This window comes from Mauremys mutica, chromosome 1, assembly GCF_020497125.1.
Source record: "Mauremys mutica isolate MM-2020 ecotype Southern chromosome 1, ASM2049712v1, whole genome shotgun sequence".
Classification (NCBI taxonomy): Eukaryota; Metazoa; Chordata; order Testudines; family Geoemydidae; genus Mauremys; species Mauremys mutica.
This window is the reverse complement of record NC_059072.1, coordinates 231,307,655-231,333,671: the sequence shown is the minus strand read 5'-3', so window position 1 is coordinate 231,333,671 and position 26,017 is coordinate 231,307,655. Positions and strand designations below refer to the sequence as shown.

General features: G+C 45.3%; 1 protein-coding gene and 1 long non-coding RNA gene across 3 annotated transcripts in view; one reads left to right on the top strand and one right to left on the bottom strand.

Annotated features, from left to right (window-relative positions):
- ARHGAP6 (Rho GTPase activating protein 6) overlaps nucleotides 1-26,017 on the bottom strand; it is a 507,104-nt gene that overhangs the window by 329,362 nt on the left and 151,725 nt on the right. The window lies entirely within an intron of this gene.
- Nucleotides 4,694-25,861, top strand: LOC123348472. 2 transcript variants are annotated; one of them, XR_006573197.1, is made up of 4 exons: nucleotides 4,694-4,770; nucleotides 21,387-21,587; nucleotides 23,681-23,831; nucleotides 25,713-25,861. It is a non-coding gene; the product is annotated as an uncharacterized LOC123348472 (long non-coding RNA). The 2 variants fall into 2 exon arrangements; XR_006573202.1 differs by lacking the exon at nucleotides 4,694-4,770 and adding an exon at nucleotides 17,985-18,046.

The following is a 26,017-nucleotide window of genomic DNA, read 5'->3' as shown; positions in this document are numbered from 1 at the left end:
CAGGGACATGGTTCCAGCTTCCTAGAGCAGGGCCAGGGCTGGGGCCGGGGCCGGCAGCCTGCCCTGGCCCCGGTGTGCGCCGCTGCCACCCCGGAGCCCGAAGCCCTCCTGCAACCCGCTCCCCAACTCCCTGCCCTGAGCCCTCTGCCTGCACCTCAACCCTGTGCCCTGAGCCCCCTGCTGCATCCCACACCTCTTCTGCACCCCAATACCCTGCCCTGAGCCCCCTGACTGAACCTCAACCCCCTCCTATACCCCAACCCCCTGCCCTGAGCCCCCTGCTGCACCCCACACCCCAACTCCCTGCCTTGAGACCCCTGCTGCATCCCACACCCCTTCTGCACCCTGAGCCCCCTGCCTGCACCCCAACCCCCTGCCCTGAGCCCCCTGCCTGAACCCCACAACCCAACCCCCAGCCCTGAGCCCCTGCTGCATCCCACACTCCTTCTGCACCCTGAGCCCCCTGCCTGCACCCCAACCCCCTGCTGCACCTCAACTCTCTGCCCTGAGCCCCCACCACACCCCTCATGCACCCTCTGGGGGCAGGGAGGGGGCAGAGTTGGGGTGAGGACTTCAGGAAAGGGTTGGAATGGGGGCAGGGAAGGGGTGGGAAGAGGTGGGGCCTCATGGAAGGGGTGGAGTGGGGGCAGGGCTGGAGGCAGTGAGACGGGGGTGTCAGTGATGCGGCCCTCGGGCCAATGAACCAGCCCTCATGTGGCCCTTGTGGTCATTTGAGTTTGAGACCCCTGATTTAGGGTGACAGCTGTTGGTGGTTAGAGTTCTCTGGATGCATGTGCATGTTAGAACTAGGCTCTGTGTCTCTTAACCTAAAGACACAGTGTGATAAAGGACAAGGCAAGTTGGAACAAAAGCTAGAGCCATTGTAGTATATTGTTAACAATAAACTAATACTTTGCATACACCTATCAACTTTCATTCAAAATCTTAATGCATTTTACCCACACTAATAAAGTCTTATAATATCACTGTGAAGTAGATTTTAAGCCCATTTTACAAATGGGGGAACAAAGGAACACTGGGCTTAAATTGCTTGCCCAAGGTCACATAACAAGTCCGTGGCAGAGCTAAGACTAGGCTCTAAGAGTCCTGCCTTCCAGGCCTGTAATTACTCCACCAGATGACATTTCTTTACTTTATCCTAGTGCCGTGCTGCAGTGAATAAAGTGGAAAAAAAATCTGCTAATCTGTCTTGGTAGTTTTAGTCCCTGGGAGCCAGCTCCTACAGCAGGGTTTCTCAAACTGGGGTCACCACTTGTGTAGGTAAAGCCCCTGGCGGGCTGGGCTGGTTTGTTTACCTGCCCCATCCGCAGGTCCGGCCGATCGTGGCTCCCACTGGCCGTGGATTGCTGCTCCGGGCCAATAGGAGCTGCTGGAAGTGGCGTGGGCCGAGGGACTTACTGGCCGCCGCTTCCAGCAGCTCCCATTGGCCTGGAGCAGTGAACCACGGTCAGTGGGAGCTGCCATAGGCCAGACCTGCGGATGGGGCAGGTAAACAAACCGGCCCGGCCCGCCAGGGGCTTTCCCTACACAAGCGGCGACCCCGGTTTGAGAAACCCTGTCCTACAGTATCTACTTCATGCTTGCTTTCCAGGGGCATGTCTCCCAGCAGAATCACATCCACTATTAATATACAATGACCCACAATGTACGTATCTGATTTCTTCCACCATTCTTTTAAGCATCTAACTTTGCTAATAGTTCTGCAAGGGTGTGGAAAGAAAATTCTAATGGATACAGAAGTAGGAAGTAAAGGGACTATTATGATAGAAGGGCACCAGTCCTTCTCTAGTGAGGTCTGAAACTATCTTGCTTTATAGACCCAATATCCAACCTTGCCAACTTTCTCCATTAACAAACAAACCCCTTGACATTTCAGACACCACACCTCATCCCAGGCTAGAATTTTTCCAGGAACTTTGGAATACATATGTTCATATAAATACATCTCTCTAAGTCCTGCAACATGTAAAACAAAACAAGAAGTCTAAAGATTCCTCTATGGTGTGAATGTTTTTAATCCTCTTCAAAATACATGCAAGCCATTATTACAATCAGGTTAGGTTTTGTTAACTGATTTTTAATTATGATGCTAAAAATAAATTATGTATGTGTGCTCCTAAGGGATGGATCTTTTAGAGAGTTTTATTATGGGGTTTTACACAGACCCTGTTGAACAGCTTTTCTGGAAGTTACATTGAGCCTAAGCTTCACTATTATTTTTGCCATGTAACCATCTTACCATCTAGTGAGTTCACACATTCAGCACTGATTTCTCTGTGTTATAATTCAATGAGTAGAGAAAGTATCAGCATCTTTAGACTATCTTATATTTATAACACATACCAACATTTTGTTTTGTTGAACCACAGACTTCACTGTAGAGATGGGTGAAGACATATAAATAAATTATGAAGCAGGAAGAAATGTAGCCAGAAATGCAAAAAGAGAACCTGAAACTTCCTTGACATTTAAAAAAAGATAAACCAAAGACAAACCACTGTGTTTTACATCTCCCACTACTCTCCACATACTTTGTGGTTTTAATTCCCATCAGAAGCAGAAAACACCGAAATAACACACTTGTGTGGCATCTCCGTGCTAGCCAGGACGAGAAAGTGCAGGGAATTTTATGAGAAAGCTGATTACAGTGGGTCTGAATTTTAAGTTAAAGGTTCTTCAGGTAAATTCATATATAGTTTGCATAAAAATATGAATCTATCCCAAATGACCATCCAAACCATTGAATGTTCATTGATCGTGAATGGTGATATTACACAATGGCATCATATCGTGTATTATGAAAAATATGGCAGACTGAACACATTGACACCATTTAAAACAATGCTGAAAGTATTTATGTGTCCCATCTGCAAGGAACCAGACGTAAAGACAAGTAAGTTCATGCAGTTATGGCCCTATTGGGCAACCCTAATTTCTTTCCTAGCTTCCCAGGAAATCCTCAAATCCCTACTCCACGTCAGCTCATTGGCCTTTGGAGCTCTCCATTAAGAGGAGAAGACAAGTAGGCAGAATTTGTTCTTAACATTCCAAGCATCACTAGTTACAGCACTAAGCTATTTGATTAGTAAGTCCAGAGACAGCAAAGCCAATTGCCAAGTGTATGGCCCATAACTACCCTACAGTACCTACAAACAAAATTAGGTCAGCATTTTTGTGCCCATCAGATGCAAACTACATTGCAAGCGTCTCCATTCACATGAACAGCCATGCCCTCTACCTTACAATTTAATGGTCACTGACTGTTGCCTGCTCATTTCATTAAGCCCTCATAGCCAAATGGCAATAAATTGCAATTCTTCACAAACCATTTCTTATGAATAACCAAAGTAGACTGTGAACTTTTGCGCCCCTTCATAAACACAACAGCATTTATTTACAATTCTTATTTGTATTTCTCTTGCACCTATCCCTGCTCTAGGGACCTCGCAAAACCTTAAACTCATCATTACATTAAACCAAAAGTTCAATCAGTAAAGCACAAGGTTTAAAACACACCGTGAAGCTCTACTCCCCATGGAACTCTGACCTCCACAGCCCAGCATGACCTAAACAAGTGGTTCTCAACCTGCGGCCTGTGGGCCACTAGCGGCCCAATCAGCATATAGCTGTGACCCATGTGACATCCTCAGGACCATACCTGTAGTATAGATTGTGAGGATGCAGCCCAGATAACACATAAAGAGCTGCATATGTGGCCAACAATGGTAAATAGGTTGAGAACCACTGACCTAAACACATGTTTAAAAAATCCTGAATCCTTTGTATTCAAACCTGCCTGCTCTATCAACACTAGTCCTCCCAGTCATCTATTCAAACTTTACCATTAAGCATAATCATCCTGCAATATCTTACCCACCTTATCTAAAATGGCAATCTTCACCCATGGACACAGCTTACTTCATGTAACGCCTGACATCAAAGAACCCTCCTCAAAATTTGCAGAACTCTACAACAATTACAGTGGAGCAACATGTAGCAATCAAAAGACTATGAACATATTCCTGGGTTAGTACATTGGTCTGAAATTATGGTGTTGCCTTTACAATATGTGGCCCTGCACATACACTGTGGCCAGGCAAAGTTGTTAACCACTTTTGTCAAGTTCAGTATACATATTTAAATAAAATAAAAACTAATGGTAAATGTAACAGAAATGCATACTCTGGTGCAGGGCTGGATTGACCTTTTGTGGGCCTGGCGCCAAACATATTTGTGGGCCCCGAAGAAGGCGATGGAGCATGGTGTGGGGAGGTCAGTCCTCAAAGCCAGGGGCCAGCCAGGGGCAATGGGGCATGGCATGGCAGCAGGGCTGTCACTACCTATGGTGGTGCCCTACGCAGCCCATGCACCTGCACCCCCGCCTGCGGGGGGAATGGCTGCCCCACTGCGGGGCCAACCCTCCATGGGGGGAGTGGGGCTGCGCTCAAGGGCTGCAGTGCCACTGGGGAAGGAGCTGTGGGGGGCAGCAGCAGGGCAGGGAGGCCCAGGGAATTAGTGGGGGGCCTGGCGCTGGCAGCAGGCGTTGGGCCTGTCCCCCCCCGCACTCACCAGTGGCAGTGGGAAGCAGAGCAACCCGGCCCCAGCCCGCTCCGCTCCCCCAGCACCCAGCCCTGTCGCTTGGAGGAAGGGGTCAGGCCCGCCCCTGCACTCACTGGCAGTGGTGGCGGGAAGCGGAGCAACACAGTTGGGAGCTGACAGAGCGAAGCGGGCTGGGGCTTCCCGCCGCTGGTGAGTGTGGGGGCTTCTGCCAGCTCCAGTACCCCCACTAATCCCACAGGCCATGTCGCTCGGGGGAGAAGGTTTGGGGAAGGGGTCGAATGGGGGCAGGGCGGGGGCGGAGCAAGGGGACTAGCTGGGGATGGGGCTGGCCACTGGCGCCAGCGCCACATATGCAGCATGCAGCTGCCTAGGGCACCACGAAATTTGGTGCCCCAAATTACGTGGTGCCCTACGCAGCTGCATATTCTGCATATGCCTAAGGACGACCCTGCATGGCAGAGGAGGCCCTGCTCCGCCCAGCCCAATGCGAGGGCACTATTTACAAACTGGCAGTTGCCGGAGGCACAGTGGCCTGCCTGGCCCTGTGCTGCCAGTGTGCCCCTTCCCCTCAGGCACGGGCCCATGCCATGCCAACCCCCACCCCACAGGCGCCGAATCCATGGGTGCTCCAAAGCTGGAGGCGGAGAGGAGCCCTCAGCCGGCAAAGAGGAGCAAGTGTTGCATGGTAGGGAGCCAGTGGGCTGGCAGGGTCTCAGTGCGCAGTGCAACGAAGCGGCCGGGGCCCCTTCTGAGCATGGGCCCAGCGCATGACGCCACTGTAAACCCAGTACTGCTCTGGTGAAGAATGAATTAACCTATAGGACAGTTTAATACAAGTTGTAATGATGTATGCCAGCTGCAGAGCTAGTATCCAGTGTCTGCAGATATTATGCCATAAATTATGCATACAATTCCACTGAACATGTTTCAGTTTCTTGAGAGGCTATTTGACACTGGCCAAATAGCAAACTGCTGAGAAAAATCTTGTTTTGTTTTTACGGGTGGAAATGAAAACCCAAAATGTTCTATGCTAGCAAGTAATCTGCTTGCAGCTAGATAAATGGAACAAGACTCCCTCAAGTGGTCCGTGAGATATAGCATCTGAAGAAGTGAAGTTTTTTACCCACAAAAGCTTATGCCCAAATAAATCTGTTGGGGCTTGGCTACACTTACAAATTTGCAGCGCTGCAGCAGGGTGTGAAAACACACCCTCTGCAGCGCTGCAAATTGCGGCGCTGCAAAGCGCCAGTGTAGTCAAAGCCCCAGCGCTGGGAGCCGCGCTCCCAGCGCTGTCCGTTATTCCCCACAGGGAAGTGGAGTACGGACAGCGCTGGGAGAGTTTTCTCCCAGCGCTGGCGCTTTGATTACACTTAGCGCTTCAAAGCGCTGCCGCGGCAGCGCTGCCGCGGCAGCGCTTTGAAATGCAAGTGTAGCCAAAGCCTTAGTCTTTAAGGTGCCACCAGACTCCTCATTGTTTCTGTGGATACAGACTAACAAGGCTACCTCCTGATACTTAGCTCTCACTTTCTCAATCACTAGATCAGACCCCTGCCACTGAACTAGAAGCTAGGTACAAATAGATTTTTAACCCAACTAAAAGCATCAAACAATGGAAATGGGGAAGCACTGAATATTAAAACATAACAGATTGTCATGGGTTCACCCTCATGAGAAACGGATACTAAAAGAGATACATTTCTCTGTGACTAATGCCCAATTTGCCTTTCTCTATATAAAGCAGATAGGTGCAAAGTGAGCTACAATGCAGTTCCAACACAGCTTTCTGTTAGTCTCCATCAGATTCTGCAGAAGCTGTTTCTGTAGTACTGTACGTTTATAAATACCCTGCATTTCACTAAATACTACTTTTTAGCTCCTGTATTGTGTGTGTTTCATTTTTTGCTTAAAAATGAAAGTTTTCTCCTCCACCCTCCCCCAGTGCAGTTAATCTCTTTAAATCCATAAATATAGCAAATTGGAATCATTCAATCGGTTGAGAGGCAGAAAATAAAATGAATTGTTTGACATTGGCAAGTTGGGTGGACAATTGGAATAGTGACTGTGTGGAGTCCTATGTATATTGTGTGCATGATTTGGAGAGTATAATAAAAAATTGTAATCAATGACAAGCAGAAAATGGAAATAGTGTCATTGTTTCTAATTAGATTAGTTGAAGGTTTGTTTTTGTTTTTATTAGGAACGGAGGTTTAGTGAGTGACAATTGTTCTCCCCCAACTGCCACATCAGAAATCTGCTTTTACACATGTGGGTACTTAAAGAGAAGCAAATGGTTGTGTTTTACATCAAATAATCTGCTTCTGGTTATTATTGAAAGTGATTGAAATGTGTGTTTCCATCAAAATGTCATGCTACAATTTGTTTTTCAAACGTGAAATGTAAATTTGTCTTGTCCAAGGTACAGCATGAATGAATGAAGAGGAAGTTTGGGTATTTTAGGAATGATTAGTCCTGCAATGTTTATTTGAGTATTGTTTAACAAATGGAAAGAGGGCTGTATAAATAATTCCACTGTAGTTCAGTATACATTGAAAAGGGCTTTATCAGCACATTTTCCGCTTCTCACATAGAAAAATCTTACTTTACATCTTAAGATATTTTAGTTTTAGTTTTTGTTTTTACATATAACAAAAAAGTTTAAGCGGATTTGATTATACCCTTTTTGTCAATTAATATTTTTACGGGCTGCTTTGGGATGGCTAGTTCTATTTAAAATAATTTGAAACTGAAAGACAAATAAACATTTTTTTAATAGGGAGAGAAGTGGTTCAGAAGGATCTTAAAATTAGAAAAACAACTTATTATGGGGGTGGGGTGGGGAACTCAATACCTCTCTGCAGCGTTGGTCAGGAGGGTGGATTCTATATATATATATTTAAAAAAAAGGGACAATATTTCTAACACAAAATTTGGAACCCTAGCCTAGAGTGAAGCTGCAGTACACATATGTAGAGGCAGAAACGAAAATGCCTGGAGAACCTATACTGCAAAAATTTAGGTGCGGGGAGTGTTTAGGCCACCTACAGGGTTTGGGGCAGCTGAGCCGGGATTTTGTGAATCTCAATGGGGCCTGATTTAGGAGTTAGTCACTTAAAGTCCTTTTGTGATTCTAGCCTGAGTCTTTAGCTAAGGTGTTATAATTGCAAAGAAAACCTTCAAAATATGACCTGGGTGTAACTGATGCAGAAATACCTGATGCAATAGCTCTGAAAGTTTTAAGTGCTCCATTCGTTTCAATGGGTGTCAACTCAGATGCCAATAATGTTCCTTTAAATGTCAACATTGTTATTTAATTAGTCACAGTCAATTAATCAGTTACTAGAAAAAGTTATCTGACTAGAGCCCCACAAAAATCTTTTAGAACAAGACTTTACTGTGCACAAAGATGGAGTTATGGGATTGGGTGGAAACCATGGAAAAGTGGGTGGTTTCACATGGCTTGCACCCAAAACCAGGTAAAATTTGAAAATTTTGAATTAGTTTCACTCTGAGTTTTGGGTGCAGCCAAACCTGAAAGTCAAAGCAAACCTCAGGAGGTATGAATCCATTTGAACAGAAATGGCGAAAAGGTTCCAGTGAATGTGTAAATTGAAGCCCCTAATTTCAGCACAGCCCTCTCTGTCAATTACCAAGGGGCTGTCTATACTACAGGGGTCTATAACCCCTATAAGGTTATGCTGGTATAATTTATGTTGCTCAGGGGTGTGAATAAGCCATCCCCTAAGCGACGTAAGTTACACCGATCTAAGCACTGGTGTGGACAGTACTAAGGCGGTGGGACTTAGCTACTGCCTCTCAGGGAGGTGGTTTTAGTCTTCACCAGACATGCTACAGCGGAGCAGTATAGACTACCCATAAGCTTCTGTCTCAAGAGCCCTAATTGTAACAAGTGACAGTCTCATTTTGCTATCTAACAAACAGACACCCTACAATAACTTGTATAATCATGACTGTGTACAGCTCCCATGATCACTTTAAATCCTGCGTCATCAGTGCTGCTGGTAGAATTTTACCAAGATCTGTGCTGCCTGGGATGAGGAACTTCTTAAAAATGTACTTTTATCATTAATAAAGTATGGTTATGAAATCTCAAAAACAACAATATTTTTACATAAATACTACTGAGCAAAAATAGCTCATTTTGTTATAATTATAGGGAAATAATTGTTCTGTTGATTTTAAATCATATGCCCTCCACACTGAAATTACCTTAAAAACTATTGGGTAGAGCTGGTTGAAAAATTTCAACCTGAGTGTTTTTCTACCAGAAAATACTGTTTTGTCAAAAATGAAACTTTCTGTGAGCATGTGTTGACTTTGATGCAATTTTGTTTAGGAAAAAAAATCAAAATGAAAAGTTTTAACAACATCAAAATGGCATTTGGAACAGGACATTTTGTTTGTTTTGAAATGAATTAGTTTCTAAATGTTATACTTATAATAAAAAATAAATTTAGCAAGTCAAAAATTAAACATTTTGACTGACTCCAAATTCATTAATTTTTCAAAAATTTTGTTGTGGAAAATTTGAAAGTCTGGAACAAAAACAAATTGTGGAATTCCCTGTGAAACAGAAATTCCAGTTCTTGCACAGCTCTACTGATGGCATATTATCACTCTGACTAATAATAGTCTACGCTGTATTACAGACAAAATTGTAAGATTGAGGAAAAAACAAAGAAGTAAATGTAAATTCAGATTCTCTTTTGGAATAGTAAGTCTAGTAAGTGAGAGGACTACTGAATATTTTCCTTACTAGCAAAAAGTTTCTACTTCCACTTTTCTTTTTCTTTTTTTTCCCTCTTTTTATTTATTTTTCAGGCGCAGTCTGAGGCTTTGCCATACTCCTCATCTCCACTTGGTGGCATTTCAGAGCTGCTGGCTATTTAACTACAGTAGCTGGTGTGAAAAAATAAAGTTCTCATTCAACATGTTATTTTTGAATTACAGAACTATATCAAATCAAATTTCCTGAAAGATTCACCTAAACCATGCAAGCTTTATTCTGGCTGCTGTCATATAATACTGCCACTTTTGTTATCTAGATCATTTTTATCTAACTTACGTTTTCAGAATGAATACCTTTACCCTGAAATATTCTTACCTTTTAACACATGTTTATGTTGTGTTAATATTAATGATTATACACACAGACTCAGAAATAGGCTTGGCAGAATTCAATTTTTTTTTTAAATTTCAGTGTATAATATCAATGCTTATTTTAAAGCACTTTTAGAATTTGTAGCCATTTAAATTTTCCCAATTGTGCAAAATTATGGGCATTAAGCATTTTTTTCTGATTTTTATCTATTTAAATTTTCACGCTTGCAGGAAATTATGGGGGAGGTTCAGATGATAATTATTTAATGACAAGTAGACATTGAGATTCAAAAAGCTAAAGCTTTATAACCATTTAAACACAAACTGTCAACATCACTAATCAAAATATACAAAGTAAATATCCTTAAAATCTAGTAAGTGCTTAAGCAGGATTTTTCTTATTTTGCCTGTCTGTACATTTTAATTATTATTGATGGAAATATTTTTCATCGGTTTATGCATTTATGGTGAAATCAATGTTTATTGACATTTACTGATAACAATCGAATCCTTCCAAGCCTACTCATAAAGCAGAAAGTATAAACTAGCCAAAGCATGAAATAGTTGTGTGAAACAGGGAGATCCCAAACAAAATTCAGTATGGAAACTCACTCAAACTTTCAGATCCGTCTCTAAACCAGATAAAGCGAGGTACTTTAGCACATGAGTAGTTCCACTAAAGTTAGACACACACTTAATACCTTCTTGAATCAGTATCTGTGACTTGAGGTTACCTCTAGCATGAAACACAAAAGGATATTTACATTTTTTCCTTTTAAAAAAGAGAGACGAGGTTCAAGAATAGAAATAGGATTTTCCTTTTTACAAAGAGGTAAAGACCAAAATAATTAAAAAATATACAAACAGGCAGAGAGTTAAAATATCAAAATGATTTTACTATGTGCTTAAACTTTCACTTCCAACTGGCATTGGTTAGGCAAGTGGTGAGCTGAGACATTTTCCTGCTAAGCGCTTTTTGTTCTCATCCTCATGCTCACCTGTGGCATACTGTCAGCTTCACTGGAAGCTCTCAGGGTTGACACTGTCTTTGTTATTTTTCTGCACAGTGCCTGACACAAGTGGGCTTTGATCTTTGACTGGAGTCCTTAGGCACCACTGCAGTACAATGAGTAACTTTCAAATCGTTGCACACAGCTAAACTATTTAATTGTATAATTGTATTCTCCTCCCCTGCCCCCCACCCCCCATTACGCTCACATGTTGCCTCCCATTTTCAACTAGATTGTAAGAGCTTCAGGGTTGGGACTGTGGCATACGTTTGTACAGTGCTTAGCACAATGGGTTCCTGATTCTGACCGCACCCTCTAGAATACTGGAATAAAAATAATTTCATATTTCCAAGAAATGTGGTAAGACTAAACTTCTCACGTCAGAGGCTCTGTCTGCCTTGTACAGTACAGAGGACGCTGTCACTTCTCAATGAATAAGATTGGTCCAATCTCTCCTAAGGTTATGGCCTCTGATGTTAAAGTACTTATTGCTTTCCACTTTGACTTCTGCTCCAGGCTTAAGCAAAATCAATTTGACATAGAGTGTTTTATGGATTTAAAGACACAGGCCCAGACAGGAGCAGCCCTAGCCATTTTCCTGGCCCAGGCAGAAGAAAATGTTTTTACCCCAACCTCCCTTCCCAGGTGGCTGAGCCCAAAAAACTCCACACACAACATCTACAAAAAGCTGAACAGCACAGCAGTTCAGTACCCCCTGGAAGTTGGCACCCAGGGCCATCACCCTGCTCGTCTGGTCCTAGTACCAGCCCTATACCCAATCATAACTAAGCTCTGACTTGCATGTGCAAAATGCCTAATGTGCACCAGTCCTAGCTTGGGTGTGAGCATGAGTGGCAGGACTGCACATGGTACATGCACTGCTGAAGATTTAGGTAACAACGTACAGTTCTTTAAATTTCTTAACCATGTAAACATTTATAAAGAGCAAATTCTCTCTCCAAAGTTAGTCAGCAAGGCTAACCCTCTCTTCCTGCTCCTTGCTTTGCTCTGGTATTATCTGCATTAGCACATTCATTTCAAGCAAGAACTTTATTTAAAAAGCCTCTATGTCTCACTTGGCTGACGTGCTTAAAACCCACTTATATGGACAGAATCATTTCTTCTCCTTTTCTACCTCTCAGCTGCTGCATTTTCAATTACAGCAGCTTTCAGTATGATAGTTTCTGTCCCTTATTCAGTCAGAATTCTCCACTCTTCCCCCGTGAGCTAAGCTCCATGTACGGTGCTCTTCTTTGTCCTCCGAGGCACTGGAATGGGGTGGAATTAGAGCATTCCATCCACAAAGGCTGCCCATTTAGAGCTCAGCAAGCAAAACATTTTGCTGATGCCACTGGAGTGAAGTCCTGGCCTCTTTCATGATGTGAGTGACTGGGCTTTCAGTGATGGCCAGTAAATCATTAAGGTCCTGATCCAAAGCCAATTTAAGCAACTTTCTGTGTACTGAAATGAGCTTTTATTCCAGCCCTGAGGCAAACACCGCCACTATGTCTACACTACAAACTAGGGGTGTGATTCCCAGCTCACACAGACATACTTGCATGAGCTCTCATCTGAGCTAACATGCTAAAAATAGTAGTATAACCATGGGGAGTGGCCGCAGCACCACAGGCTAGCTGCCCTGGGTACAAACTTACTTGTACCCCATGGGTATCCACTCAGGGGGGCTGGCCTGTGCTGTCACTGCCCACACTACGGCAGCCACACTACTATTTTTAGCATGCTAGTTCAGATGAGAGCTGCCATAAGTATGTCTATGCAAGCTGGGAATCACACTCCCCAGCTCGTAACGTAGGCCAATCTGTAAGGGTAAGATTAAATTTACACACACAAGTAGTCATATTGAAGTCCATAGGCCTACTCACGTGAGGAGAGTTAAACGTGCATAAATTTTGCTGGATTGGGACCTAAATACACAGAGATATACCTATCTCATAGAACTGGAAGGGACCCTGAAAGGTCATTGAATCCAGATCCCTGCCTTCACTAGCAGGACTAAATACTGATTTTGCCCCAGATCCCTAAGTGGTCCCCTCAAAGATTGAGCTTACAACCTTGGGTTTAAGAGACCAATGCTCAAACCACTGAGCTATCCTTCCCCACCCTAATAGTTTTATCTTTATTTTTACCTCTCAGAGGACATCAACAACCCACAACAACAGTGACATCATAAAATAAAGAGTACCATCTGGAACTCCAGCATATGGAATTGCAGGGGTGGCCAACCCAAGCCTGACAAGGAGCCAGAATTTACCAAGATACATTGCCAAAGAGCCACAGTAATACATCAGCAGCCCCATCAAACTTCCCCCCATTACCCCCGGCACCTCCTGCCCGCCAGCAGCCTTGCTGATCAGCACCTCTCCCTCCCCCCATCCCCATGCTTCCTTCCTGCCATAATCAGCTGTTTCACAGTGTATAGGAGGCTCTGGGATGGAAGGGGCAGGAGCAAGGGTGCAGCAGGCTCAGGGAGGGGGCAGGGGCCTTGGGGTAAGGGGTGTAGTGGTGGCAGGGCCTGGGGTTGAGCAGTGGAAAGTTGGCACCTGTAACTCCAGCCCCAGAGTCAGCACCTATGCAAGGAGACACATAAGAGCCACATGCAGCTCCAGAGCCACAGGCTGGCACCCCTGTGCTATCACAACTCAGACATGGTTAATTCAGGATCCAGGGATTCCTTCCATGCTTTTCAGTTCTCTCACTTGTCCAGTTGCCTTGGGCTGTGTGTGATATACACACATATAATACATGTATACAAAATACCAGGCATGTTCATGAGGTTGCAGGTTTCTATTTTGTTTGTTCCTGTAAATCAGATTATACTATTTTGGCAGTGGCAGCAAGAAGCAGTTTATTCAATGCTAACCCATCTGCTTAGCTTTGTCATTTTGGGGTTCATTTTTGCTGATCAATATTGTCTCATTGTTTCCTTGTACTCCCCCATCTGTTTATATCCAGCTGTTGTCTCGTCTTATGCTTATACAGATGCTCCCCGGGTTACGCAAACCCAACTTACGGAAATCCAAACTTACAGAAAAAGTTCCATAAGTTCCGTACGCTTTTTTTTTTTGCACGTAATTGTTGGAGATCTGTTCCCGACTTACGCAAAATTCGACTTACGCAAGGCGATCGGGACAGAACGCTTGCGTAAGTTGGGGAGCTTCTGTAGTGTAACCTCTCTTGGGCAAGGACTGTCTTTTTGCTCTGTGTTTATACAGCACCTAGCACAACAGGGACCTGGTTCATGACTGAGGATCCTAGGTCCAACAGTAATAATTAATAATAATGTTCAAATATCCAGTACAAGGATGGGCTCTCTACCGCAGGGTTCAGGCAAAGTGCTTCTTACGTAGCCAAATTGTACCAAATAAAAGGAATGTAAAACAGTCGAAAATATAAATAAATGCACATTGCCAGCTATTTGGGCCACAGTGGCTTCACTGAGACTACTCCTGTGCTTAAAATTAAACACACGTTTAAGCACCTGGCTGAATTAGGCTCTCACTTTTCTCTGTGACTTCCCATTCTTCTTCCAAGGGAAGGGCAGCAGTTTGTAAACCTCATGCTGGAGTATTTCGCAAGGCATTAAGGGCCAGCTGCCAAGAAAACTCAACTTTTAACCCCCTCCTTATCTTGGGTACATCTCTACAGTAGACAGAGGGGTAGTTTTCTCTCTTCCCAGACCCTCATCCCAATCAGTTTGGGCTAGGATGCTTTCACCAGAGATGAATTGTGTGAACCCACAGGGTTAGCACAGTCGCCAACAATTATATATTTGCAGAAGACAGTATTTCTGGCCACATGAATGCTAAGATTCTCTCCCATGCCTGGTAAGATGTCATTAATCATTTTAATAAGAACACAGAGTAAGCTATTTAGAATTCCCTGTCTCACAGTGTGTACAAATTAGCAAACGCAAAAAAAAAAAAATTTGTAGCCTGTATCCCAGTGTTTCAATCAGCATATGTAGCATGTAATGAGATCTAGCTACATACCTGAGGGATTTGCACTGCTCTTCATTACTGTAGTGTCAGAGTCTCTTGGGGTGAGGGATAGCACAGTGGTTTGAGTATTAACCTACTAAACCCAGGGTTATGAGCTCAATGCTTGAGGGGGCCCTGTAGGGATCTAGAGCAAAAATCTGTCTGGGGGGTGGTCCTGCTCTGAGCAGGGGGTTGGACTAGATGACTTTCTGAAGTCCCTTCTAACCCTCATATTCTATGATCTTGTATGTAAAATAAATTGGCAGTAGCAAAGTCCATAGTAGACCTCAGAGTCTTTGACTCTTTTCAGGTTATAAAAAGTTCTGATGGCAATTTTTGTTTGGTTTTAAATGTGGAAGAGATGGGCTGGTTGATAGTGTGAATAAAAATGAGTTGACAGTCATTTCAAATTTTAACGTAACACCCATCTTTTTCCCCTCATGCTTTTAACTTTCAAGATACCCAAAAGCATACATTTGGGGGTCTGTCTTCACTGCAGAGTTAGCCCAGGCTCTTACTCTGTTGTTGCCATCAACTGTTCTCCCATCCCCATGTAAAACCCTTTCACTTGAGTTTATTAGTGCTTTCAACCTGGGCTAGAAAATTTGACTAGAAAGTTCTGCTTTCACTCAGGTTGGTAACCCAGCCACTTAGCAATGAGGACACTCAAGCACTGATAGTCCTCCAATGCCGTCTCATAATCCCCCCCCACCCCAAGAGCCCAGGACAGAAATTCTCCCACAATTCATTGGGAAAGAATCAGAGCAGTTTTGTCCATGCCACTTCCCACAGCTTACATTCACCAGGAACGGCAAACCATGGCCACTGGGAGCTACAGGGGGCCGTGTCTGCAGATGGCCAACGTAAACAATGGCCTGGTCTACACTACACGTTTATCTCGAATTTAGCAGCATTAAACTGAATTAACCCTGCACCCGTCCAAACAACGAAGCCCTTTATTTCGATATAAAGGGCTCTTAATATTGATATCTGTACTCCTCCCCGACGAGGGGAGTAGCGCTGAAATCGGTATTGCCATTTCGAATTAGGGTAGTGTGGCCTCAATTCAACGGTATTGGCCTCCGGAAGCTATGCCACAATGCACCATTGTGACCGCTCTGGACAGCAATCTGAACTCGGATGCACTGGCCAGGTAGACAGGAAAAGCCCCGCAAACTTTTGAATTTCATTTCCTGTTTGCCCAGCATGGAGAGCTGATCAGTACAGGTGACCATGCAGTCCCAGAATCAAAACAGAGCTCCAGCATGGACTGTACGGGAGATACTGAATCTGATCTCTGTATGGGGAGATGAATCTGTTCTATCAGAACTCCGTTCCAAAAGACAAAATGCCAAAACATTTGAAAAAATCTCCAAGGCTATGATGGACAGAGGCCACAATAGGGACTCAACACAGTGCTGCGTGAAACTTAAGGAGCTGAGACAAGCATACCAGAAAGCCAAAGAATCAAATGGACGCTCACGGAGGGAGGGGCGACTGACGACTGTAGCTATCCCACAGTTCCTGCACTCTCCAAAAACCATTTGAATTCTTGGCTGAGCTCCCAAAGCCTGAAGGGTCAAAAACATTGTTGCGGGTGGTTCAGGGTATATGTCGTCAGCCCCCCTGTGAAAGCAAAGGGAAAAAAATAATTTCTCACCTTTTTTCAATGTCACCATATGTCTACTGGATGCTGCTGGCAGACACGGTGCTGCAGTGCTACACAGCAGCATCCTCTTCCCTTCCCTTCCCTTACGGACGGCAGACGGTACAGTCGTCCCGTGAGTGCTCCTGGCTGGCCTCGGTGAGGTCAGCCAGGGGCGCCTGGGTAAAAATGGGAATGACTCCAGGTCATTCTCTTCTTGAAGTTTTGTCTAATGGAGATTCAGTCCTGCCTGGAATATCATGCCAGCTGGAGGCTTCTGCCTCAGGCTGCTCTCCCAGCCAGCAGTACCACGCGGTGGCGCCTACCCCTTGCTACCAGGGCTCACAATCAGATACTTAGACCTCTACATTTTCCTGCAAATAAAAAAATTAAGCTGCTGTTTAGAACTGTCCCCCAACATACATATCCTGGGACATTTTGTATTTTACCAGTGTCAACCAAAGGCCCACACACAAATGGAGATTCAGTCCTGCCTGTGCTTCTATCTTAGTGCTTGTCACAGATTCCCATTTTCAGATATAAGCTGAGCAAGTGCAGAATGGTGGTTCACTCTACTTTGCTGTAAGCCAACCGCCCTCCCCTCCCCCCTTTGAACTCTGCTTGCAGAGGCAATAAAGTCAGTGTTGTTTCTTATTCATGCATTCTTTAATACTTCATCACACAAATGGGGTGATAACTGCCATGGTAGCCCAGGAGGGGTGGGGGAGGAGGGAAGCAATGGGTGGCATTGTTGCAGGGACACCCCCTAGAATGGCATGCAGCTCATCATTTCTGCGGGATGTCTGGGGCTCTGACATTGTTGAATCTGGCCCATTACATCTAAATCGGACAAAAGAGATCACATTCATCTATGGTACAACCCCATTATCCTCCATGACATACTGAATAATGCTGTAACCAACCCCACTGCAAGGCGTCATTGCGAGTGTTGGGGTACCCCTGCAGATATTTAGTACCATGCTGTAAGTTCCATGGCTTGGAGACAAGCACTAGAAGTTCTTCAAGCACTAGACTCTAGCCCAAGGGTGGGCAAACCTTTTGGCCTGAGGGCCACATCTGGGTGGGGAAATTTTATGCAGGGCCATGAATGTAGGGCTGGGGCAGGGGGTAGGGGTGTGGGAGGGAGTGCGGGGTGTGGGAGGGGATGCGGGCTGCAGGAAGGGGCTCAAGGCAAGGGGTTGGGGTGCAGGAGGGATGCGGGGTGCAGGAGAGGGCTCAGGGCAGGGGTTTGGGGTGTGACATGCAGGAGGAGTGTGGGTTCCGGCCCAGCACCGCTTACCTCAAGGGGCTGTGGGGTGGCAGCGGCACACAGCAGGGCTAAGGCAGGCTCTCTTCCTGCCCTGGCCCTGCGCCACTCCTAGAAGTGGCCAGCATGTCTGGCAGTGGCTCCTGGGGGTGGGGTGGGGCAGGTGGCTCCGCCGTGCACTGCCCTTGCCTGCGGGTACCATCCCTGAAGCTCCCATTGGCCATGGTTCCCTGTTCCCGGCCAATGGGAGCTGTGGGTGGCGGTGCCAGCAGCGAGGACACCGCACAGAGCCCTCTGCCCTCTCCCCCTTCCCCAGAGGCTGCAGGGATGTGGTGCCGGACGCTTCCGGGAACAGCGTGGGGCCAGGGCAGGCAGGGAGCCTGCCTTAGTCCCGCTGCGTGCCACTGCCACCCCAGAGCTGCTTGAGGTAAGCGGCACCAGGCCGGAGCCCGCACCCCTCCTGCACCCCAAACCCCACGGGACGGCTTGAAAGTCTTGATGGGCCGGATCCGGCTAGCGAGCCGTAGTTTGCTCTCCCCTGCTCTAGCTCTTAGTGGGTTTCCATAAATGCTCACATAGATTACTAGAGCTGCCAGAAACTAAAAGGTGCAATTACCCTAGGCACAATGATTAAGTTACAACCACAATTAAGATCAAAACAATAGTTCCAAACCCAGCCTTACGGGACAATCCACTATAGGGACAGGAAGACTAAAGAATGGCATTAGAGTTTCCTCTTCACTGTCATCTAGCTGTGCACATGCAGTTGTTCCCATGACTCCTGCTTGCCACCTACTACCCTGTACCATCCTGCTGTGGCTACTGCTGGTACCTGCCAGCATCAGACTACTTTCCTGTACTACTCTCAGCCTTTCAGTCCCAATTTGCAGGCTACCAGCTGCCCCTTCACAGCCAGTAAGCAAGCAACTACTATTTTCCCTGGAGCTTGGTCCCTTCTGAATCTGACCTCAGAACTAGAAATGGACAAAAGCTGGAATTTCCATTGCACAAGAAATTCCAAAATGCTGGGGGAGAATTTTCTTCCATTTCAGAAGCAGAATTTTCTAAATTTCCTCACAGAAGGGAAAATTTAAAAAAATCATTTTGAAATAATCAAAACATTTTGTTTCAGAAACTTCAAAACCAAAATTGAGCCTGAGAGCTCTTACTCTGTTGTTGCCATCAACTGATAAGTTTCTATGAAGGTTCAACAAATAGGCATTTTCCTGACCAGCTCTTCTCAGGATGTTACTTGATTTTCTTTTCTTTATGATGTGGATTATACTCTCCTTGCTAAGAGTTCCCTCCGCTGGCTAGATCCTTCCTCTCCAGCTCAGCAAAGGTAGAGAGAAGGTACCCAGTAATGAGGTATCAGGTTCACAGGAATACTTTATTTGCATGGCACAACTGTGTTTTGAATAAAGTCAGTCTTAATTCACCCACTCCTCAAATGGTTGTGACCAAGGAATATTAGAATAAAATATTTTACCCTAAATTGCACATTTGCAATTTCATTTCTTAGTATCCCTACAAGTCAGTATTAGGCACTGAGGTTAATTTCAAGAAGATATTTGGCTTCTCCGAGTAATGCTGTTCTAGTGTCCCATGTGCGAGTACCTCATGTACGGGATGTGAAAGTTAGGGAATTTTAACTGACAAAGTTTCCATGGCATTCTCCTGTCACTGGCAAGGTCCCAGAGATTTCAGCACCCAAAAAAACAGAGCTCAGGAAATGTACACCCACCAACCCACTATAGCCTATGGACCGCGGCCGCTGCATAAGAGGAGAGGCAGCATGGTCCTGTAGACAATGACTGGGACTCAAGAGACTTGGGTTTATTCCAGCTCATCCACAGAGCTGCTGTGTAACCCTGGACAAGTTAAGTCACCACTTTGTTTCCTGTTTCCCTTCCACCCTTTATATTCTCTATTCAGATTGCAAACTTTCCAAGGCAGGGACAGGCTCCTACTCTGTATAATGTACAGTCGCTAGCACAATGGCACCCCAATCTCAGCTGGGGCCTTTAGGCACTGCTGTGGTATAAATAATTAACAGCATGAGCCATAAAGTACCTCAGGATCCCTGCCAGCCCTTGAAATAGTCCAGTCCTCGTGATAGGCATAAAGCTGCATTAGACAATCTCAAAGCAAAAACACTGATTTTCCTCATTTGGGGGTGGGGGAGGTAATCCAGCAGAGGCCTTGGGGCTTCACCAAATTTACAAAACTCTAAACCTGTAAGGTTGGAGGATAGTAAGAGCATGATGTGGAGGCAGCACTCGCCCTCTCTTCCTCATTGGCAGCGTCCTTTGTTGATAGCTTTTAAGTAGTAATAACAAAAAAATTACATGAAGAATTTAATTTTTTTCTAAAATTACAAATATTAAGAAGCCTTGGGTGCGTTTTGAACTACAGAACTCCTGCTGTAAGTGATTTTAAGAGTTCACCCTTCTAAGGCTTTTTCTGAAGCTATGTAAGAATTCCGGAGTTTGCAATTCTATTTTTGGGTTACCCACTTGGGATCATTTTCAAAGGAATCTACTGTAAGCGCTGAGTCTCACCCTTCACACAACCTCCTCATTCTGTCAAAGTCCCTTTCTCAAAGCAGATAAGGAAACACCACAAAGGAATCCCCTAGGAGTCTTTACGACTCTCCAGTCTGAAATGCCTTCTCTGTGAGACGGTTCTACTGCAAAATATCTCCATTTCAAGGAAATGTGCAACCTGAAAAGCAGATTATTTTCTTTGTCCTCATTATTTGCCTTTTTGGCTCTCTCTGGAAGTATGATTTGTCTCTTTGCCATTGCTATAAATTATTGAGCTATTGAGGATGTTATCTGTAAAGTATATATTCCAAGATGCTGGAAAATATACTCCCTTATCTTGTCCACTTACCCAAGTCTTTAAGGGTTTTTTAAAGGCCCCTAGTACTGTGGCACCTATACACTGATAATACAAATACATGTGCTCTAATGGCAGTATCTTTACTCCATTGCTCACAGTATGCTTCCCCCTCCTCTGCCCTGCCTTTTTCTTTTTTCCAGTATTCTATTTTCTCTCCCACAATCTCCATAACTGTGGTCTGGTACTGAGACTGTGACGGGTTGGATCCCCCTATGGGAATGCCACTGGATGTACCACCAGTCCTACCAGCCTGGGTTTCCCTTGCACGGGGTTGCTGTGCCAGGCCCTCAAGTCCCTTTTCAGCACACATCCAGGCAAGGCCATACCCAGCTGCACACACAGACTGAAATCAGTTCTGTCTGTGTAGGAGGATTCAGCTAGGGGAATGGCCAGCACTCCGGTGCACACACCATCTGGAGTGTAAACCCCAAAATAATATTGTCTTGCGCTGTATAGAGAGACCTGTATGACGCAAGCTCATAAAAATTGCCCCCCCCCCACGTGAAGGGAGATATGCACAACTTTTTGTCCCCCCCCCCCCAGTACGAATTACACCAAGTGGGTTTTGGAATAAACAAGAAATACGTTTATTAACTACAGAAAGTAAATTTTAAGTGATTATAAGGAATAGCAAACAAAACAAAGCAGATTTCTGAGCAAATAAAACAAAACAGGCAACCTATGCTTAATTCACTAAAGAAACAGGTCACAAAATGTACTCTCTCACCCTAAATGTTGTTTTTGGCAGGTTGCAGAGTTTCTGCAGCTTTGAGTTCCAGTTATGTCTCTTTACAGACTAGACCCCTGTCTCAGCCTGGACTCAGCCCTCGCCTTTCCCCAGCTTAGTTCCTTTGTCTCTTCAGGTGCTTTCAGCAGTCAGGAGGCAGTGGAGAAGAGCTCTGATTGACTTACTTCCCAGCCTTAAGTAGGATTTACATGAGGAGGGAATCCTTTGTTTCCAGTGGAAAAATACCAGCTGTGTCCAATGTGGTACTCCGTACCAGGTGATACCGTCAGATGACGCTGCAGTGTCAAAGCAACATCCCAGGAAGCTTCTCAGGAAGGTGGGAGATTAGTATCTTTGAAGTCTTATTGTTCTTCCTAATGGCCCACTGAGGCTGATTGCCTACTGTCTGGTGGGCGTTCCCCCAAGTACACACACAGTTGTAATTGTTATATAGTCAATATTCCTAACTTTAGATACAGAAGTGATACATACATACAAATTGGATAAACACATTCAGTAGATCATAACCTTTTCAATGATACCTCACATGACCCATCTTGCATAAAACATATAGTTATGTCCTATTCATATCATAGCAATATTTCTATGATGAATATGGGGTGTAACGTCACAGAGAATACTCCGTTTCTAAGAGGTGGGGTTTGTATTTGACCATGGTCAGGGTTGGGTAAGGTGCTCCTCAGCTTGAATCTGATTTACCAGAAAATCTTATTCTCAACCAGTCTAGTTGAAGCAGCACTGTGGAGCGTAGCTGCCTTTGAAGATTATGAATAGCGATAGCTCACAGTGAGTCAATTTATGTACTTTGTTGATCAGCACTAGGACTTTAAATTTAGTCTCAACGACTGGGCAGCCAGTGGAGCTCATGGATTACTGTGTCTGTACCTGCCTGTTTGGGTAGTAGGCCTTGACTTTAGCAAAGCTTTTGATACAGTCTCCCACAGTATTCTTGCCAGCAAGTTAAAGAAGTATGGGCTGGATGAATGGACTATAAGGTGGATAGAAAGCTGGCTAGATCATTGGGCTCAACGGGTTTTGTTCAATATCTTCATTAATGATCTGGAGGATGGCGTGGACTGCGCCCTCAGCAAGTTTGCAGATGACTAAACTGGGAGGAGTGGTAGATATGCTGGAGGGTAGGGATAGGATATTGAGGGGCCTAGACAAATTAGAGGATTAGACCAAAAGAAATCTGATGAGGTTCAAAAAGGACAAGTGCAGAGTCCTCCACTTAGGACAGAAGCATCCCATGCACTGCTACAGACTAGGGACCGAATGACTAGGCAGCAGTTCTGCAGAAAAGGACCTAATGGTTACAGTGGACGAGAAGCTGGATATGAGTCAATAGTGTGCCCTTGTTGCCAAGAAGGCTAACGGCATTTTGGGCTGTATAAGTAGGAGCACTGTCAGCAGATCGAGAGACGTGATCATTCCCCTCTATTTGGCATTGGTGAGGCCTCATCTGGAGTACTGTGTCCAGTTTTGGGCCCTACACTACAAGAAGGATGTGGAAAAATTGGAAAGAGTCCAGCGGAGGGCAACGAAAATGATTAGGGGGCTGGAGCACATGACTTATGAGGAGAGGCTGAGGGAACTGAGATTGTTTAGCCTGCAGAAGAGAAGAATGGGGGGGGGATTTGATAGCTGCTTTCAACTACCTGAAAGGGGGTTACAAAGAGGATGGATCTAGATTGTTCTCAGTGGTAGCAGATGACAGAACAAGGAATAATGGTCTCAAGTTGTAGTGGGGGAGGTTTAGGTTGGATATTAGGAAAAACTTTTTCACTAGGAGGGTGGTGAAGCACTGGAATGGGTTACCTAGGGAGGTGGTGGAATCCCCTTCCTTAGAGGTTTTTAAGGTCAGGCTTGACAAAGCCCTGGTTGGATGATTTAGTTGGGAATTGGTCCTGCTTTGAGCAGGGGATTGGACTAGATGACCTCCTGAGGTCCATTCCAACCCTGACATTCTATGATTCTAGGCATTCCTGGAGGAATAACACTCTTTGTAGGAACTTCAGTTTCCTGGTGGCAACTACCTTCCCCCTTCACACTGAGTGAGACACAGCATTCTAAACTGGAGGTGACAAATACCCTGTCAACATGGCAAAGATCCTCATGAGAGAGGAAAAAAGGTAGTCTCATGGCCAACAGGAGATATGTTTCTTGCCACCAATTAATTCTATATGTCCCAGCATGGTGAAGATTCAAATAAGACCCCAAGAGCTTCAGTAGTCAAAGACCTTCCATTGTGGGTAGCTACACTCTATCCCACTGGGAAGAATACAGTAATTGTATTTTAAAAAACATGAATTATATTGTTTTATTCAGGGGAATTGAGAAAATGTAGAGACAGATTTTGCTGTAGAGATCATGCGCTAACAAGACTTTCTACTCGTATTATTTATTTAGATTAATGCCCAAACTATGATAGGTGCTTGGACAAGATCCAATGATGGCCAACTTGTAGCTAGTCTACAAGGAAAGGGAAACTGTACAAGACACCCTGTGCCTCTCTACAGAGGAGCCAGCAAACCCTGCAAGGACTGAGAGAAAGTACTAGGTAAGTACCCTGTTCCTTCTCTCACAGTACAGAGGAGTATTTGAACTCCTGAAGGTTTGTGTAAGGCGGTCACAACTGTCCCTTCATCTGTCTGGGAGGGAGGCCACACCCCTTTGCTACAAGTCCTCTGGAAGAGCACAGTTCAGGGGGTGAATTAGCATCAGGGTCCCCACCACTCGGCCGGGTAACCCACTACTGAGTCTTGGAGCCCTGGTCCCCTGACCGGACAGGGCACTAAACAGTTATGGGGCTCTAGCCTACAGTCAGTGTGGAGCAGCAGTGTCCATAAGCCCCAGACCTCTGGCAGGGCGAGGCAGCGAGCAGTTAGGCAGCTCTGGCCGGTATTCAGGGCAGAGCAATAATGAGTCTATTAGCTCAGGCCCCCAAGCAGGTCAGGTCAGCAAAGTCAGGAAGCTTGGGCCTGTCCTCAGGACAGAGCAGTAATGAGTCTCTAAGTCCAGGACCTCAAACAGGGCGGAGCAGCAAACAGTCAGGGGTTCTGGCTCAGGAGGACCACCAACAATCGCAGGCCTCTTGGCCTATGGTGAGGAGGCTGCCAGGGGTGAGGTGACAGGGGTAGAGGGACCAGGCCCATCGACTCTACTGCATCCCAGCCCAGGGCCCTAACGGGCAGAGTGGTCTGCCAGTGGGTCAGCGGGGAAATCCATCCGCAACATGCTAGTCGGCTGTCAGTCAGCAACACAGCCAAATGATATTTGGCTCCCTTGGGCTACTTCCTGCACTCCTGTTCATGGGGGTTACCTGGGTCCCGGGGCAGTCGTCAGTCTCGCTGGGGTAATTAGCTAATGGTAGCCCCAGCAACTCCTTGATTTCTCCAGTGATCGGCAGCTCTGGCAGTCCCTCCAGATCTCAGGCACTGCAGTGGTTGCTGTCAGGGTCTGAGCTCCAGCAGCGGGTGGGAGACGTTCTTCTCCTCCGGCGGCTTCTCTCCAACTCAGCTGGGGCAGGGGCCGTCGGCCTTTTATATGGTTCCTGTCCCACCCCTAGGCTTCAGCAGGGCGGGTGTGGGTGTCCCAGCTCTGCCCACTGGGGAGGTGGGGGAGTGGGGGAGGCTCGCAGCTGTCCCTCCATCCATCTCTGAGGGAGGCCACACATCCTGCTACAGCGTGGTAGATGCCACATGTGGACCAGTTCCTTAAGGCACAATTGAGTCCTATGGAAAACATCTGGGCATGCACATTGGAGTGAAGTAATATCACCAATGCTGAAGGTGTTTTGCTACCATCTCCTCCTATTCAAATGTGATTTATGGGAGGTAATAAACTTTTAAGCAACTCATCCTGTGATGTTTGGCTCACAGTTTCCCAGAGGAATCATACATACTATGGAAACTAGGATAGATAATCTGTTTTCAAAACGTGCATCTGTTTCTTACACAAAGTTTCTGGCACAAAATCTAGCTTGCAGTTAACAGATGGGTCCTTCTCGTATGGGATCATTTTGTAGATAACTTCCCTCTCAGATGGCCTCAAATGCTTTTTAATTTTCCATGAGAAAACCACTGTTTATATTCATGCTTGCTCATGTTAATGTAATTCTTATTAGGAGACAAAAAGTGCAAAATTTTAGATGTTTGATAAGTAATGTGTGGAAATGCAGTTTTCCAAGGGGTCAGTGACACCACCATCTGCAGTCAAATGAATGCCAGTTCACCTGGGAGTGTGAGAGAAAAATTAAGATCTGCTACTCAGCAGGGAGAGTACATTTTGGGCAATGCTTATTTTTAAATGTGGTATCCTGGGGTGTAGCTCCGATCATGCTAACCTGGCCTTTTAACAGCAACACAAGAAGGAGGAAGCTGACCAGACTGTCATCACAGCTGAGTTTGAATCAATGTCAGTTCTTCTCTGTCTTTTTCAGGCACTCACTGGAGCAAAGCATTGCTAGCCAGATGCCTTGAAATTCTATTTACATGGACTATGTGGGAAGCTCATCCTCTCAAGTCCTATGCATAAACTTCATTCAATGAAAGAAACACATCTAAACCTGGAAATCTTCCAAATAGGTCTCTCTGATATCCTTTCAATGCCTTCCTTTGATATACACAAAATGATCTATTTCCAATCTAATGAATGAAATAAATTAATAGCATCCTGCACTAGCCTGGCTCAGTAGATCAATGAGATTTAATCACTTCTGGCACAAAATTAATGTGAGGTCAGCAT